Source organism: Euprymna scolopes, chromosome 12 (assembly GCF_053919585.1).
Source record: "Euprymna scolopes isolate OS-2025 chromosome 12, ASM5391958v1, whole genome shotgun sequence".
NCBI classification, from domain to species: domain Eukaryota; kingdom Metazoa; phylum Mollusca; class Cephalopoda; order Sepiida; family Sepiolidae; genus Euprymna; species Euprymna scolopes.
Window position 1 is genome coordinate 154,135,591 of NC_136493.1, and position 17,480 is coordinate 154,153,070.

At 35.2% G+C, this 17,480-nt stretch overlaps 1 protein-coding gene across 4 annotated transcripts in view; it reads left to right on the top strand.

The window, feature by feature from the left end:
- The window catches only part of LOC145291568 (aquaporin-11-like), a 191,304-nt gene that overhangs the window by 66,236 nt on the left and 107,588 nt on the right, over positions 1-17,480 (top strand). Inside the window, exon 1 of one of the 4 annotated variants that reach the window (XM_080137638.1) lies at positions 6,342-6,782. The exons of 2 other annotated variants lie outside the window; for them this stretch is intronic. The gene's annotated coding sequence lies outside the window, so the exon portion shown is untranslated. Of the gene's footprint in view, positions 1-6,341; positions 6,783-17,480 lie in introns of those variants that run through there. One more of the 4 variants, XM_080137639.1, reaches the window with a different exon arrangement.

Here is a 17,480-nt window from a genome sequence, read left to right on the forward strand (position 1 = left end):
GCGTCTTGGACCAAATAAAATCACGTGAATCAATAAATGGAAATGCGTCTTGGACCAAATAAAATCACGTGAATCAATAAATGGAAATGCGTCTTCGACCAAATACAATCACGTGAATCAATAAATGGAAATGCGTCTTCGACCAAATACCATCACGTGAATCAATAAATGGAAATGCGTCTTGGACCAAATACAATCACGTGAATCAATAAATGGAAATGCGTCTTGGACCAAATAAAATCACGTGAATCAATAAATGGAAATGCGTCTTCGACCAAATACAATCACGTGAATCAATAAATGGAAATGCGTCTTGGACCAAATACAATCACGTGAATCAATAAATGGAAATGCGTCTTGGACCAAATAAAATCACGTGAATCAATAAATGGAAATGCGTCTTGGACCAAATAAAATCACGTGAATCAATAAATGGAAATGCGTCTTGGACCAAATAAAATCACGTGAATCAATAAATGGAAATGCGTCTTCGACCAAATACAATCACGTGAATCAATAAATGGAAATGCGTCTTGGACCAAATAAAATCACGTGAATCAATAAATGGAAATGCGTCTTCGACCAAATAAAATAACGTGAATCAATAAATGGAAATGCGTCTTGGACCAAATAAAATCACGTGAATCAATAAATGGAAATGCGTCTTGGACCAAATAAAATCACGTGAATCAATAAATGGAAATGCGTCTTCGACCAAATACAATCACGTGAATCAATAAATGGAAATGCGTCTTGGACCAAATAAAATCACGTGAATCAATAAATGGAAATGCGTCTTCGACCAAATACAATCACGTGAATCAATAAATGGAAATGCGTCTTGGACCAAATACAATCACGTGAATCAATAAATGGAAATGCGTCTTGGACCAAATAAAATCACGTGAATCAATAAATGGAAATGCGTCTTCGACCAAATACAATCACGTGAATCAATAAATGGAAATGCGTCTTGGACCAAATACAATCACGTGAATCAATAAATGGAAATGCGTCTTGGACCAAATAAAATCACGTGAATCAATAAATGGAAATGCGTCTTCGACCAAATACAATCACGTGAATCAATAAATGGAAATGCGTCTTGGACCAAATAAAATCACGTGAATCAATAAATGGAAATGCGTCTTCGACCAAATAAAATAACGTGAATCAATAAATGGAAATGCGTCTTGGACCAAATAAAATCACGTGAATCAATAAATGGAAATGCGTCTTCGACCAAATAAAATAACGTGAATCAATAAATGGAAATGCGTCTTGGACCAAATAAAATCACGTGAATCAATAAATGGAAATGCGTCTTGGACCAAATAAAATCACGTGAATCAATAAATGGAAATGCGTCTTCGACCAAATACAATCACGTGAATCAATAAATGGAAATGCGTCTTGGACCAAATAAAATCACGTGAATCAATAAATGGAAATGCGTCTTCGACCAAATACAATCACGTGAATCAATAAATGGAAATGCGTCTTGGACCAAATACAATCACGTGAATCAATAAATGGAAATGCGTCTTGGACCAAATAAAATCACGTGAATCAATAAATGGAAATGCGTCTTCGACCAAATACAATCACGTGAATCAATAAATGGAAATGCGTCTTGGACCAAATACAATCACGTGAATCAATAAATGGAAATGCGTCTTGGACCAAATAAAATCACGTGAATCAATAAATGGAAATGCGTCTTCGACCAAATACAATCACGTGAATCAATAAATGGAAATGCGTCTTGGACCAAATAAAATCACGTGAATCAATAAATGGAAATGCGTCTTCGACCAAATACAATCACGTGAATCAATAAATGGAAATGCGTCTTGGACCAAATAAAATCACGTGAATCAATAAATGGAAATGCGTCTTGGACCAAATAAAATCACGTGAATCAATAAATGGAAATGCGTCTTGGACCAAATAAAATCACGTGAATCAATAAATGGAAATGCGTCTTGGACCAAATAAAATCACGTGAATCAATAAATGGAAATGCGTCTTCGACCAAATACAATCACGTGAATCAATAAATGGAAATGCGTCTTGGACCAAATAAAATCACGTGAATCAATAAATGGAAATGCGTCTTCGACCAAATACAATCACGTGAATCAATAAATGGAAATGCGTCTTGGACCAAATAAAATCACGTGAATCAATAAATGGAAATGCGTCTTCGACCAAATACAATCACGTGAATCAATAAATGGAAATGCGTCTTGGACCAAATAAAAACACGTGAATCAATAAATGGAAATGCGTCTTGGACCAAATAAAATCATTTGAATCAATAATCGAATTGGAATAACGAAAGGCCATGTCTTTTAGACCAGCCTTAACAATTGTTGATCAGGCGAGGTAGGATTATGATGCTTAAGTTGGAAAAATAAAATTTGAAATGCTGCAAGTGTTTCTTCTTTATCAATACATGGGGGGAAACACAGAAATTCAACTCCTTAGATAACACTGCAGTTCTAACTTTTGAAAGCACAATATTAGAATAATGAAAAATATTCTTGTCTTCAGCATCAAAGTCGCGCCCAAATCTAGAGCGAATAAGTCATTTATTAAGTATACGTGAAATACGTTGGCCAGAGAATGCTTCATGGTTTGGCAAATATTTGGAGAACCGAAAGAAATCAAAGGAAGTTAATAAAGCTCTTTATTCAGAAGAGGGGGGCAGACTTAAATTAATGTAAGAATCAAGGTTAATTTATTTATTGCATTTTGGATGGAAGCCCGTTCAATTGCAAGACTAGGTGTAACTTTGGAAGCAAGAATTCGTTTACTAATTTAAAATGGAGAGATGTTTAAGACGCGAACGAAGGAAAGAAATAGATTAGCTAATCGGCTTAATTTTACTCTTTAAACGCGAAAAACAATTCAATTATTTAATCTGAGCATTGTTGTACCGATTTCACAGACATTTAAATCACTTTTTAATGGTACAAAAACTATACAGCGTTTTGAAAATAACACGCGAAAAATTTAATTCGTTTTTGTGCATCTCTTGAACCACGATTAACTCCTGATGACTTTTTTGAAAATTTTTTTATTTAAATATCTTTTATTTTAATATTTTCATTTAAATATTTTTATTTAAATATTTTTAAATATTTTCTATTAAAATATTTTTATTTAAATATTTTTTATTTTAATATTTTCATTTAAATATTTTCATTTAAATATTTTTATTTAATGATTTTTTAATTAAAATATTTTTATTTAAATATTTTTATTAAAGTATTTTTTATTTAAATTTTTTATTTAAATATTTTTTATTTAAAACATGTTATTTAAACATTTTTATTTAAATATTTTTATTTTAAAAAATGTTATTTAAATATATTTTATTTAAATATTTATTATATATTTTGAAGTGCACAAAAGTTATCCATGTTATATTGGTAACTTTTTATGCACTTAAAAAATAAAAAAAATATTTAATAAATATTTACATAAAAAATATTTAAATAATTAAAAAAAAATATTTAATAAATAATAATAATAATAATGATGATGATGATAATAATAATAATAATAATAATAATAATAATAATAATAATAATAATAATAATAATAATTATAATAAATACGCTTCAAAAAGAAACTGGGGCGACTCAAATAAACAAAAGGCGGATAACTCTATCAACGTTTAGCGTAAAAATTCAATACAAGAGAGTCGCTAATTTTTTTTTTACTACATTTTCACCCCAAACAAGGCACATTGTCAATTTGATGTAGGGGGCTACTATCAGGGACCTAAGTTGCAGGGGAACTATGTAGGGAGTTTAGCAGCAAGATGTCTGTTCACATTACACTTGAACTTCTGCATGTCAGTACAGTCGGGGAAGTAGGATACCGGAAGAGAATTCCAAAGTCCTGAGTTCTGGGGAAGAAGCTATTAAAGTAAAAGGCTTTCTTACATCTAGGGATCTCAACTGTATAGGGGTGGGACTTTGCTGCTTGTCGGGTTTGTCGGGGGTATTTTCGTTGAGGGGGTATAAGGGCTTGTAGTTCGTCAGAGCATCCACCATTGAAATACTTGTAAAACAGGCAGAGGGATGCAACATTTCGTCGGTGGGACAGGGGCTGAAGCTTAGATGAAAGTTCGAGTTCTATTAGGTTGCCGACTCTCTTTTGAACCCTGTCCAGGAGCGAGAGATTAGTAGCAGATGCACCAGCCCAAATGTGATAGCAGTACTCCATACATGGGTGAATAATAAAAAAATATAAAAAAATACATCATATATATATATATATATATACACACATCGGGAGAGAGAGAGAGAGAGAGAGAGAGAGAGAGAGAGAGAGAGAGAGAGAGAGAGAGAGAGAGAGAATCATGAAAACATATATGGCAATTAGATAGACAATTTTCTGCGTTTAATTCCACTTTTTCCGCTGTTCATTTTCGCATGGACTCGTCAAGCTAAACCGTTTTAGCCTGAATAATCTTTACGGGGATGAAACTCGGAAATTTCTGTGTAGCTTAGTTACCATGTATATTTTTAATAATTTACTACCTGGCCCTACTCACATATTGAGCACTTTTGAAGTAAATACTGAGAGTCGATAAATAAAATATTATATCTCCTCATAACACTTTATGTGGATACATTTTTTTTTTTTTTTACACAGTGATCACCACTTATCAAGGCCCGGAAGCCACTCAGGGATAAGGGTTATTGTAAGTACATTACGTTAGTGTGGAGATTTGATGAAGTGTTTACTTAAGGGGGCGGTTCATTAGGAATTTGTTAACATTGGACTTGAAGACATTCAAGTTGTAGTCCGGTGGGAAGCAGGAAGACGGAACAGAGTTCCACAGGCGTGCAGTTCTAAGGATGAAGCTTTGTTCATGGAATCCACGTTTTGATTTAGGCACTGATAAAGAGTAGGGGAAATTTTTCCCAGTGGATTCAGCTAGACGTATGTTTTTCGTGAAAGATTAGCGAGGGGGGACCAGAGATTGGAGTTCAGACGAGCACCTGCCATGGAAATAACGATAAAACAAGGATAGGCTCGCAACGTCTCTTCTGTGGGAGAGAGGTTGCAGGGTAGAGAAGAGAGCATCCCCCACTAAGCCACGAAGTCTATTTTGTACTCTATCAAGGCAGGATAGGCTGTTTTTAGCAGCTCCAGCCCAGATATGGCAACAGTATTCCATCCTTGGACGTACTTGGCTTTTATATAGATAGAGAATTGCATCAGTAGTGAGATATCTTCTGGAGCGGTAGAAGGATCCCACCATCTTTCCAGCGACCTTGGCAACAGACTTGATGTACGTGTTCCATTTCAGATCAGGAGTAAAGGTCAAACCCAGAAGCTTGTCAAAACACAGGGCCTCGACGATGTAATAATAATAATAATAATAATAATAATAATAATAATAATAATAATAATAATAGCACTAGGAACAATTCAGAAAAACTTTGAAAAAAAAAAAATGGCAGAAATTGGAATCAGAGGAATAACTGCAAAAATACAACGACTAACGATAATGAAAACGGCTGAAATATTAAGGAAAACCCTTGAATGCGGAGAATAATACAAGAAAACAATATAACGAAGAAGCGATACAGGGAATGAAGAATACCGAAGCTGCATATCTACAAGTTCTACACCCTCATCACGCATCCCCTCCCATTGTCTCATCACCCCCCCCCCCCAGTGATACCAAAGAGCCGATAAGTGTCAAGGAGGGAGAGAGCGCTGATCAGACCTCCGCTGGACAAGCGCGAAGAGAACTGGGAACTTGGGGAGGCTTAGTGCCACTTAGATTCCAGCGAGAAATCAATGGTAATCGGCTGTTGCAATGACGCAAATTTATTTGCAAACGCTATCGAAGGAGGTAGAGAGAGCTGGACGTCTGGGGAGACTTGTTGTCGCTCAGCTTCCAGAGAACACCACAGGTTTCCAATCAGATCGTTTGTTGACTTGTGTGAAAGCTCCATGTGAGCCGATAATAATAATAATAATAATAATAATAATAATAATAATAATAATAATAATATACATAGTAAGGCTGCTTCGCTGTATCAGGGCTCTTTATTGTGGCTAAAATATCACCCGTTCTAAGTCATGATCGAAGATAGTTTAATTTTTTAAACGTGTATATACATTTTTCTTAGTTTTTGCTTACATTTGGCGAAAGACCAAAAGTGTGCGGTAGCTTATGTGGAGCAGACCCACGAGAAACGAACTGCAATAAGCACGATTCTGACCTTGTGCAGAGCTAAGTTTAACTCAGCCGGTATCTACAAGAGCGTCATCGTTCATCCGCAGGCCCGCCATACGCAGCTACACGCACATGCGCAAAACTGCAAACACGAAAAGCCGCATTGTTTTTGGTCGACGCAAAGCTTACTCCCCCCCCTCCTCACTACTTACTTTGTATTTACCTATTTCACCACGCGAAAGCGCCACTGGCACCGCCCGCACAGATGATAACAAGCGATCAAGTTACGTAATTCTAAAGTTTGCTTTTTACAGAAGAAGAAGAAATAGAAGGAGAAAGCAACGGACAAGTCGAGTCGGTTCCGTCGTCATCGTTGCTGCTCCACGGGCATTCCTTCAGTTTCTCCACGGAATTTCTTCAACAAGTTGAAGAAAAAAAAAAGAGAGATAGGTGTGGAGTTGCCGGTCCATTGACCCCCTTTCTTCTTCCTCTTAGCGGCTGACTGGCCCCTTAAACTATAAACTGCCAAGTTAGTGTTCTCTTACCTTTTGGCGACGGTGGAACCTTTAACGTAAGTTCTTTTTATTATTGCATATATATATATATATATATATATATATATATATATATATATATATATATATATATATATCAGTGTGTATATGTTTTTAAATATCTATTTTGCGTTGTTTACAAAACAACGTCAAAGTTAAAAAAACAAAATATTTTCTAAAACAGTAGAATGACAATATTTTGCAGCAAATACATAACTTATGTGTCATTTTTACCTTTTACCTACATTACATGTAATGTAAGTTACAGTAATAATAAATAACATGTATGACGTCATTCATCTATTTGTTGTAATTTATTATATATATATATATATATATATATATATATATACGTACATGTTTGTGTGTGTGTGTATATATATATATATATATATATATATATATATATATATATATATATATATATATTGGATTGATAGGGTTTTCATATATACATATACACATACATATATAGTATATAAAATATTCGCCATGCTGACGTCATGCCTGGCGAACACAAAAGTTTCAGCGTAGTTTACTTATGTATGTATATATACAGAACGTATGTACATATATATATGTGTGTGTGTATATGTGTGTGCGTATATATATATATATGTATTTCATATATACATATACACATACATATATAGCATATGTATATAAAGTATATATATGCACACACTTATATATATGTATGTGTATATGTATATATGAAAACATATATATATACGCACACACATATACACACACACATATATATATGTACATACGTTCGGTATATATACATATATAAGTTAAGTAAACTACGCTGAAACTTTTGTGTTCGCCAGGCATGACGTCAGCATGGCGAATATTTTCGTTTTGTATAGCTTACTTGCTATAAGTTAATTTTCTTCTATTATATATAATATTTAAAGTGATGTTTATGAAATAGTAATTAGAGAATAAAAATACCCTTTAATAATCATTAAAATAATATTTATTGTTTTAGTGTTGAAAGTGATTAATTTTATGTTATAAATGCATATGTGTGCATGTGTGTGTGTGTGTGTGTGTGTGTTGTATCTGTGTATGTGTGAGAGAGAGAGAGAGAAATGATAATATATGTCAAGTGTTAACTCCCCCTTCTTCCCTCAACACAATGCCTGATCTCATCATACCCCTCATATAATTTACGGAATAACTAAAAAGCAGGGACATCGGATGAATGCCTCTTTGGGGTCTGAAACTCGATGTTATGTTGAGACTATGGTGTGTGTGTGTGTGTGTGTGTGTGTGTGTGTGTGTGTGTGTGTGTGTGTGTGTGTGTGTGTGATGTTTGTTTGTTTGTTTTAAGTGATTACCATAGTTCACTGTTATTATAATTCACTTGGTCTTCTTAGTCGATTAATTAATAGTCACTGGTTTTCCCTTGTCACCATTATTATTATTATTATTATTATTATTATTATTATTATTATTATTATTATTATTATTAATTATTATTATTATTATTATTATTATTATCATTATTATCATTATTATTATTATTATTATTATTATTATTATTATTATTATCATTATTATTATTATTATTATTATTATTATTATTATTAATTATTATTATTATTATTATTATTATTATTATTATTATTATTTACTCAATAGGAGTAGTCACACAAGCCATCATCAAAGATTGCTATTTGAAAACACCCTGTGGTGTTCCCTGGAGTCTGAGTGACAACAAGTTTTCCACGGATTTCCAGAATTCTCCTCCTCTTTCGATAACTTTTACAAAAGAATTTGAGTTATCGCAACAACCGCTTATCATTGATTTCTAGTTGGCGACGACAATTGGTCTTCACTGAGATTTGGGTGGCAATAAGCCTCCCCAACGTCTCAGTCCTCTTTGCACTCAGCTAGCGGAGGACTAGCTAGTGCTTTCTCTCCTCATTCTTTCCATCCTCCTTGACCCTCATTATTCGGTGTGGTGCCGGTGTGGTTCATGGGGCACTCATAAAACACGGGCGTGGCGATATCTTACAATTATGCAATTTCAGTTTTCATAATTCAATATGATGTTCTTTTGTGTTTTGTATCTGTAGCCGTATCTGCGTCCAATTTGTGTGTAGTTTATGTGTAGTGTTAGTCTCCACATTCAAGGTTTCCTTAATATTTCTGCAGTTTTCATTATTGAGATTTACTGTAGCTTCTCGGCCATCCCTCTGATTTCAATCTGTCCCATTCTTTTTTCAAAGAATTTCGGTATCGTCTCTTGTGCTCCTACTATTAGTGGTATTATCTTTACTTTCTTCATTTTCCAGATCCCTTTGAGCTCTCTGGCCAGATCCGTGTATTTGCTCCGCTTCTCAATCTCCTTGATCTTCACTTTGTGGTTTGCTGGAACGTTGAAATCTGCAATCTGGCAGAACTTTCCCCTCTAGTTAACTAGTATGACATCTGGTCTTCTTGCTTTAATGGGTTTATCTGTTTGTATATCCACGTCCCATAGGATCTTGTGACTTTAATTTTCCAGTACTGCTGCCGGTTTGTGCTTGTCCCATTTGTCTGTGTGTTGAAGATGCATTTGTTTCCATAATTGCCAATGCATCGCCTTCCTCACTTGACCGTATTTATTTTTATATTCTTATTGGGCTAGTTTGCTGCATTCACTTATTACGTGGTTTATTGTTTCGTCTTTTTTGTCCGCAGAGCCTGCATTTGCTGTTTTCTTGTGTCTTGTCGAACCTTGCTTTGATGTAGTTGGTTCTAATTGCGTCATCCTGTGAGGCTGTTATTACTGATTCAGTTTCTCTGTTTAGGTTTCCGTTTTGTAGCCATTCCCAAATATTTTCGTTAGTCTTTTCTTTTGTCATTCTTTTTGTCCATATAGCTGTTCCTCTTCCCATTTTTCTTTCTTCGTCACTTTTTCCATCTTGTTTGTTTCTTCCATGTCACTTGCTGCAGTAATTATTCATTCGGTTTTCTGCATTCTGTATTTTTCTAATTCTTTTTTTTTTTTTTTTACACATTCTTCTATACAGACCAGCCATCTTCCTCCGTCTTTCCTGTTCACATATAGTTGGTCAGTATCATCTTTCGGGTGTAGTGTATTGTGCATCGTCATGAGTTTCCTGATCTTCTGGTTGAGATTCCTTAGTTCTTCTTTGGTCCAGCTTATAAACGGTCCAGAGCATCTTATTGGTGACACTGCCCACGTGTTTATTCCTTTAATTAAGATTCGACTATATATTAAGTTGGTGCAAAAATAATGTCGTTTATCTCTCTCTCTCTCTCTCTCTCTCTCTCTCTCTATATATATATATATATATATATATATATATATATATATATGAAGGGCAAATAAAAATCACATTATTTTTGCACCAACCTAATAGTTTAGTTTCGAGGAGTTTTCTTTTTCTTCTGAGGTTTCCCTTTCCTATTTTTTACTTTCATTTCCGTTGCTTTGATGGCGTCTACTTCCAGCACTCCCAAGTATTTTTATCATGTTCACCTAGTTTGTTCACCCGTTTGCTTGGGTAGTTCTGTACCTTCTGTTGCTTTTAGTTTTCCCCTTCTCATGGTCAGCAGTGCGCACTTTTACATACCGAATTCCATTTGGATATCTTGGCTAAAGATTCTGGTCGTGTTCATTAGTTTCTAGTTCTGTCTTTGTTTTTGAAAACAGTTTCAGGTCATCCATATACATTAAGTAATTCATTCTTTCTACTGTGTTGGTGAACTTGTATCCGGCTTGGCATTTTTTTTAGTATCTTGTTCAGAGGCATTACGGTTATAATGAACAGTAATTGTGATAATGAATCGCTTTGGATGATTTCTCTTTGTATTTTGATTTCAGTTATATCTTGTCCATCAGCTGTCAGTTCAAATCTCTATTATTATTATTATTATTATTATTATTATTATTATTATTATTATTATTATTATTATTATTATTATTATTATTATTATTATCGGCTCACATGGAGCTTTCACACAAGTCAAAAAACGATCTGATTGGAAACCTGTGGTGTCTCTGGAAGCTGAGTGACAAGTCTCCCCAGACGTCCAGCTCTCTCCACCTCCTTCGATAGCATTTGCAAATGAATTTGCATCATCGCAACAACCTCTTACCATTGATTTCTCGCTGGCAGTGGCCATTGGTTTATACTGGAATTTGAGTGGCACTCAGCCTCCCCAAGGTTCACATTCTCTTTGCGCTTGTCCAGCCGAGGTCTGGCTAGCGCTCTCTCCTCGGTCTTTCAGTCCTTCTTGACCCTTCTCGGCTCTTTGGTATCACTTTTTTATTGGGGGGAGCGGTGATGAAACAATGAGAGGGTTGCATAATGGAGGTGTAGAACTTGTAGACATGCAGCTTCGGTGTTCTTCATTCCCTGTAACGCTTATTCGTTATATTGTCTTCTTGTATAATTCTCCGCATTCTAGGGTTTTCCTTAATATTTCAGTCGTTTTCATTATCGTTAGTCGTTGTATTTTTGCAGTTATTCCTCTGATTCCAATTTCTGACATTCTTTTTTCAAAGTTTTTCTGAATTGTTCCTAGTGTTCCTACTATTATCGGTACTATTTTGATTTTCTTCATCATCCAAATCCCTTTTAGCTCTCTGGCTAGCTCTGTGTATTTGCTTCGTTTCTCCTTTTTTTTCATACTCACCCTGTGGTCAGCTGGGACAGCAAAGTCTACAATTTGACAGGATTTTTCTTTCTTGTTAATTATTACGACATCTGGTCTTCTTGCTTGGATGGGTTTGTCCGTCTGTATGTCCATGTCCCATAGGATTTTGTGGTTCTCGTTTTCGAGTGCTGTTGCGGGTTTATGCTTGTACCATTTGTCTGTACGCTCAAAATGCAGTCTTTACACAATTCCCAATGTACCACCCTCCCCACTTGGTCATGCCTGTTTTTGTATTCCTTTTGGGCAAGTTTGCTGCATTCGCTTACTATATGGTTTATCGTTTCGTCTCTTTGTCCACATAGTTTTCATTTGCTGTTTTCTTGTGTTTTATCGATCCTTGCTTTGATATGGTTGGTTCTGATCGAGTTATCTTGTGCTGCAGTTATTAGAGATTCAGTTTCTCGGTTTATATGTCCTTTTCGCATCCATGTCCAGGTGGTTTTGTCATTCTTATGAATTTTCCGTGGAGTTGCTTCTCTTCCCATTTCTCTTTTCTCGTTTTGTCATTTGTCTCTCTGTTTTCTGTTTTGTTGTTTTTTTCAGTGTTTCTTGCTGCCATAATTATCCTTTCAGTGTTTTTTCTAGTTCTTTTTTCGTATCCTTCACACAGTCTTCTATACAGATCAGTACTCTCCCGCCGTCTTTCCTTTTCACGTAGAGTCTGTCAATATCATCCTTTGGGTGTAGTGCATTATGCATGGCCATGAGTTTCCTGGTTTTCTGGTCGAGTTGTCTCAGTTCTTCCTTTGTCCACCCTATAAACGGTCCAGAGTATCTTACTAGTGATACTGCCCTTGTATTTATACCTTTTATTAGGTTTCTGCTATATAATTTCGTTTCCAGGAGTTTTCTTGTTCTCCTGAGGTATTCCTTTCCAATTTTCTCTTTCATTTCTGTTGCTCTGATGGTGGCCGCTTCCAGAATTCCCAAGTATTTATAGTCGTCTTGTTCCCCTAGTGCCCTCATTTCTGTTTGGTTGGGTAGTTCCATGCCTTCTGTCGTTTCCAGTTTTCCCTTTTTTATAACTAGTTGTGCGCACTTTTCCATTCCAAATTCCATTTGGATCACACAAGCCATCATCAAAGAATTCTCTTTTAGAAAAAATTCTGGTGTTCCCTAGAATGACAACAAGTCTCCCCAGATTTCCAATACTCTCCACCTCTTTCAAAAACCTTTGCAAATTAATTTGCATTATTGCAACAGCTGTCTGCCATTGATTTCTTATTGGTAGCGATCTTTGGTCTTCACTGGGATATGACTGACAATAAGACTTCCAGTCCTCCTCGCAGTCATACAACTTTCTCTTTTCCGTCTTTATATCCTCCTTGACCCTCCGTTCTATTTAGTGCGACACCAGTTTATGGTGACGAGAGAAAAAAAGTGAAAAAGGGGCCATTATTATTATTATTATTATTATTATTATTATTATTATTATTGCTTAAATGATTTCCGTAAATTTCCAAAATAATGCCCTCTTCTTCTTTTTCTTGTTCTTCTCATTTCTTTCTTATGTGTTGCATCAATTCAATCATATATCTGGTTCCACTGATATACCAAAATAGTCAAACTCATGATACGCAATTATAGATCACATAATAATGTTTATTTCTTTAATATTACATACGAAATCTAAAAGTATGAACGATAAATTTTTCGTTTGTGACTATATTTACTTGACCTCTCCACGTTAGCCACAAGGTCAGTTTTTAATACGGGCGATAGACCAGCTCCCCAAAAGGGGCACTCTGAATATGGACAAAATCTAAAAACAAATTTTCCTAATCTCAGAACGTTCTCTTCCTCTGATAGAACAAGTACTATGCTATGAACTTGACCTGAAGTCAGCAGGACAGCTTCGCAAAACGAATGAAAAAAAAAAAAAAAAAAAAAAAAACCGAAATAAATCTTCCTTTTATGAATTACAGTAGTTGTGGCCTGTGCTTTGTAGTGCATCTATTATTGGGGATCAGGGTTCGAGTCTACTTATAGAATGTGGTTGGGGGAATTAAAATGAAAACCAGCAGAAATGCAATTCTTATTTAAACAATTGATTTTGACTTATAGTTTGTCTATGATTAAGTCACGCACACATTATAATGTCGATATGTTGGGACAATATATCTATCTATCTATCTATCTATCTATCTATCTATCTATCTATCTATCTATAAAAGTGAACGTGTCTGTGTGTGTGTCTGTGTACATTTCTCTACGCAATAACTCTGTCAATTTTAAATCAACAGACTCGAAATTTGATATACAGGGTATTGAGATTTGGGAAAATCTTTGTGATCGGTTTTCGCCCAGAAATTTGGCTGTTAAGTGGTCAAAGTTCAACGATTTGACCTTTGAGAACTCTACCAAACTCCTCCGACAATTTTGGGTCTAAACACTTGAAATTTTAGATATAGGTTCTTTGGACATGGATCTAACTTAACTTGATTTGAACACAAAACATTAAATGTTAAAGGTTCATAATAGGGGTCACAGTTAAATATATATATATATATATATATATATATATATATATATATATATATATATATATATATATATACTCGGGTTTTTTTATATTCAAAAGTAATGGACTAATGAATTCAACGAGGTTGTTAAGGGATGTGAGCATGTTTATATAACAATAAACAAGTATATATATATACGAGCACAATTTGCAAGATAAGAAAAGGATTATTAAAAAACACTTTTCAGATTCAAAAGTGCAGAAATATAAATATAGAAGTATATATTTATAGAACAACAACAACTGTATTCAGATTTAAAAAGCTCAATATGAGTGATAGAGCTTTATTACATCATTTCTTCATCCATACATGAGTATGACCATAATTGATATCTATTAACGGTCATAGAATCGAGAAAGGAAATTCTGAAACCGATAAGCGATTGCAGTATTATTACATAGACGGCAAATGTTGACTATTGACTTTTTTGGCGGGTTTACGCTACTTAGGTTGCATACTTATGGATTCTTAAGGGTCAGTTCATAACAACGATACCACGTCTTGGCGCTCACGTATGATGATTTTGCATCTGTCTGATGGGTACTTACACCTGGGTCTTGCTGTGTGACGTTACATATACTAGGCAGATTTGATTACACCATGAATATGTAAATTGTGACATATTTTCATCAGTGACAAATACCAACCCCTTTTTTTGGCCACACGTTTGGTGTTTTCGTTTGAAAGCGTTCTGAAACCTGCATCACTTCTTGGGGTTCAGATCCACACATTTCCATGCAGAGATTTTACTCCCAACTTATAACATATATCAAGTTAGTTTCATGCGAGTTCTTCAAACAGTTACAGAAAGCATTTTGTTGGTTTGTGCTCTGGATGTTTTAGTCGACATATTACAGAGTTCGTTTGTATAATTTGTACGTTATGTATCCGTGTTATATACAGCTGTGCTTAACAAATAAAGTGACGAACTTTGGTTTATAAAATCAATCAATTTATTTTGACATGTCGGCGTGTGGCTGGGTACGAGAGAGGGCTAGTAGACTTTGGTGGCGACAGGCGGAATGCGGGCAACACACGTCTCTGTCCCAAACAACAACTCAACAACTATCATTTTATTCAGAGTCACTTTTTTTTTTAGTTCACAGTGATTTTTCCGAATGTGATTTTTCGAACGTGATTTTCCGAACGTGATTTTCAATTCATAATTTCTGTTTTCACTATTATTTCGCTCGTCAAACAATTCCTTTTTGTTTAGTTAATTTTTAAAATTCCATTTTCACCTCGAACAAGGCACAGTGTCACTTTGATGTCGAGGCTACTGCAGCGATACTGTGTTGAGCAGCGAGATGTCTGTTCACATTACACTTGAACTTCTGCATGTCAGTGCAGTTGGGAAAGTAGAAATCCTAAAGGAAGTTCCAAAGTCTAGCAATTCTGGGGAAGAAACTATTAAGAGTAGAAGAATTTCTTACATCTAGGAATCTCTACTGTGTAGGCGTGTGATTTTGCTGCTTGTCGGGTTTGTCGAGGGTATTTACGTCTAAGGGGTAAAAGGCTTGTAGTTGGTCGGAGCATTCGCTATCAAAATACCTGTAGAACAAGCAGAGGGATGCAAAATTTCATCGATGGGATAGAGATTGAAGCTTGGATACAGTTCAGAATCTATCAGGTTGGCGACTCTTTTTTGAACCCTGTCCAAGAGCGAGAGACTAGTAGCAGATGCACCAACCAGAATGTGACAACAGTACTCCATACATGGGCGAATAGTGGCCTTGCTGAGATACAGGATAATTTCAGGCGTAATTAGTTCTCTAGCACGATAGAGAGGGCCCACCTTCTTCGCAGCGGTCTTGGCAATGCTATCATGGTATCTGTTCCAACGCATATTCCCTGTGAACGTTAAGCAGAAGAGTTTGAAAGAAATACTTTCAGGTAATGTATCTTTAGCCATAGCTGTTGGTTGTTGAGAATGTTTCTTGTAATTATTGAAGGAAACAAGCTTAGGCTTGGCAGCATTGAATGTGGTAATCCACTTTTTTCCTATTCCACTACCGATTGGAGGTCTCCCTTTAGTGTTTTTTGCCATTTCCTTAGATATATGTTCATTTGTTTTCCCTTCGTGTCTTGATAGAGCACTTGATTCGGTTACATCGGAGTTCAAGAACGAGGATGATCTTTGTTCTCATTTTGTTTGTTTCCGATGCCTTGACACCGGCTATGCGACATTCGTATACATCTCCAGATTATCGATATATGTGCTACCACACTGATAAAATTAAATTTTTTTAAAAACTTCAGATTCTGGTCTATGAGATCAAACACATAGTTTAGAATGTCACATACGTCATAAATCCATCAATTTTGGAGTTGTTTCAAGTTGAGGATAGCTAATTTCTCATTCAAACATAGTCTACAATGATCGTCTAAGTTTCTATATCTGCGGGCCTGCCGTACTATTTCCATTCTACTATCGGCGACTGCCCACTCTGCTTTAGTTCCTAGTAGTGGTTCGCTAATGCTGTTTTATTCGGCGTTTTTCGTTTTTGAATGTACTCCTGTAGTCGTAATATCTACTTTTAAAATCGAATGGAACTTATTTCTACGTAGTATCTTTTGTTATTTTGGTTTTCATTGGCAACTATTGTGGTCTGGTAAACGATGCTTTTGGTTAGACATTTATTTCATAGCGGACAGAATGCCAGCATTTTTTTTTTTTGTTGCTCATTGCTAGTTTTTTTTTTAAATTCTATTAGGATTTGCATCAGTACTATTTCTAGTAATTATATTATTTTTGTTCTTTATGTTATTTTTGTTGTTGTTATGTTGGCCACTTTTTAAAATTAATTTTGTATTATTTTCTATTTTATGGCTCCCATTATTTAATATTTTATTATTATGTACTTTAGTTATCACAGCAACTACAGAACAGTTTTAGGTTGTTTTTATTAAAGATTTTGTGTAAGGGGTTTGTTACGGGAAAGTGTTTTTCAATTGAATTTAAGAATTTTTTTGCCGGGTTTGATTTTTACCATTTGGTTATTGGGCGGCGTGTACCAAATTATGTTTCCTTTTCGTCTATTTATAACTATTGGTGTTCTATTGTTTGTATTTGATTTAGATATTATGGCATCTACTATTTTTTTAGCGTGGGTATATTAAGCTCAAAACTAAGTTTTCTCTCTCTCTCTCACTCTCACTCTCTCTTTCTCTCTCTCTCTCTCTGGCGAGAAGTATTAAGCTCCGAAATGTTGTTTTCTTTATTAAACTAATAAATAAATTTATTTATATCTATATTTATTTTACTTGAATCACACACACACACACACACACACACACACACACACACACACACACACACACACACACACACACACACACACACACACACACGCACGCACGCGCGCGCGCGCGCGCGCGCGCGCGTGTGTGTGTGCAGATTTCATTTATTCTCAAAAGTAAATCGAGAAAACAAAGTCTACTTTCACAAGATTAAACTTACATATGCAATCGTGTGTCACATATTCATTACACGAATAATAATAACATGTCAAA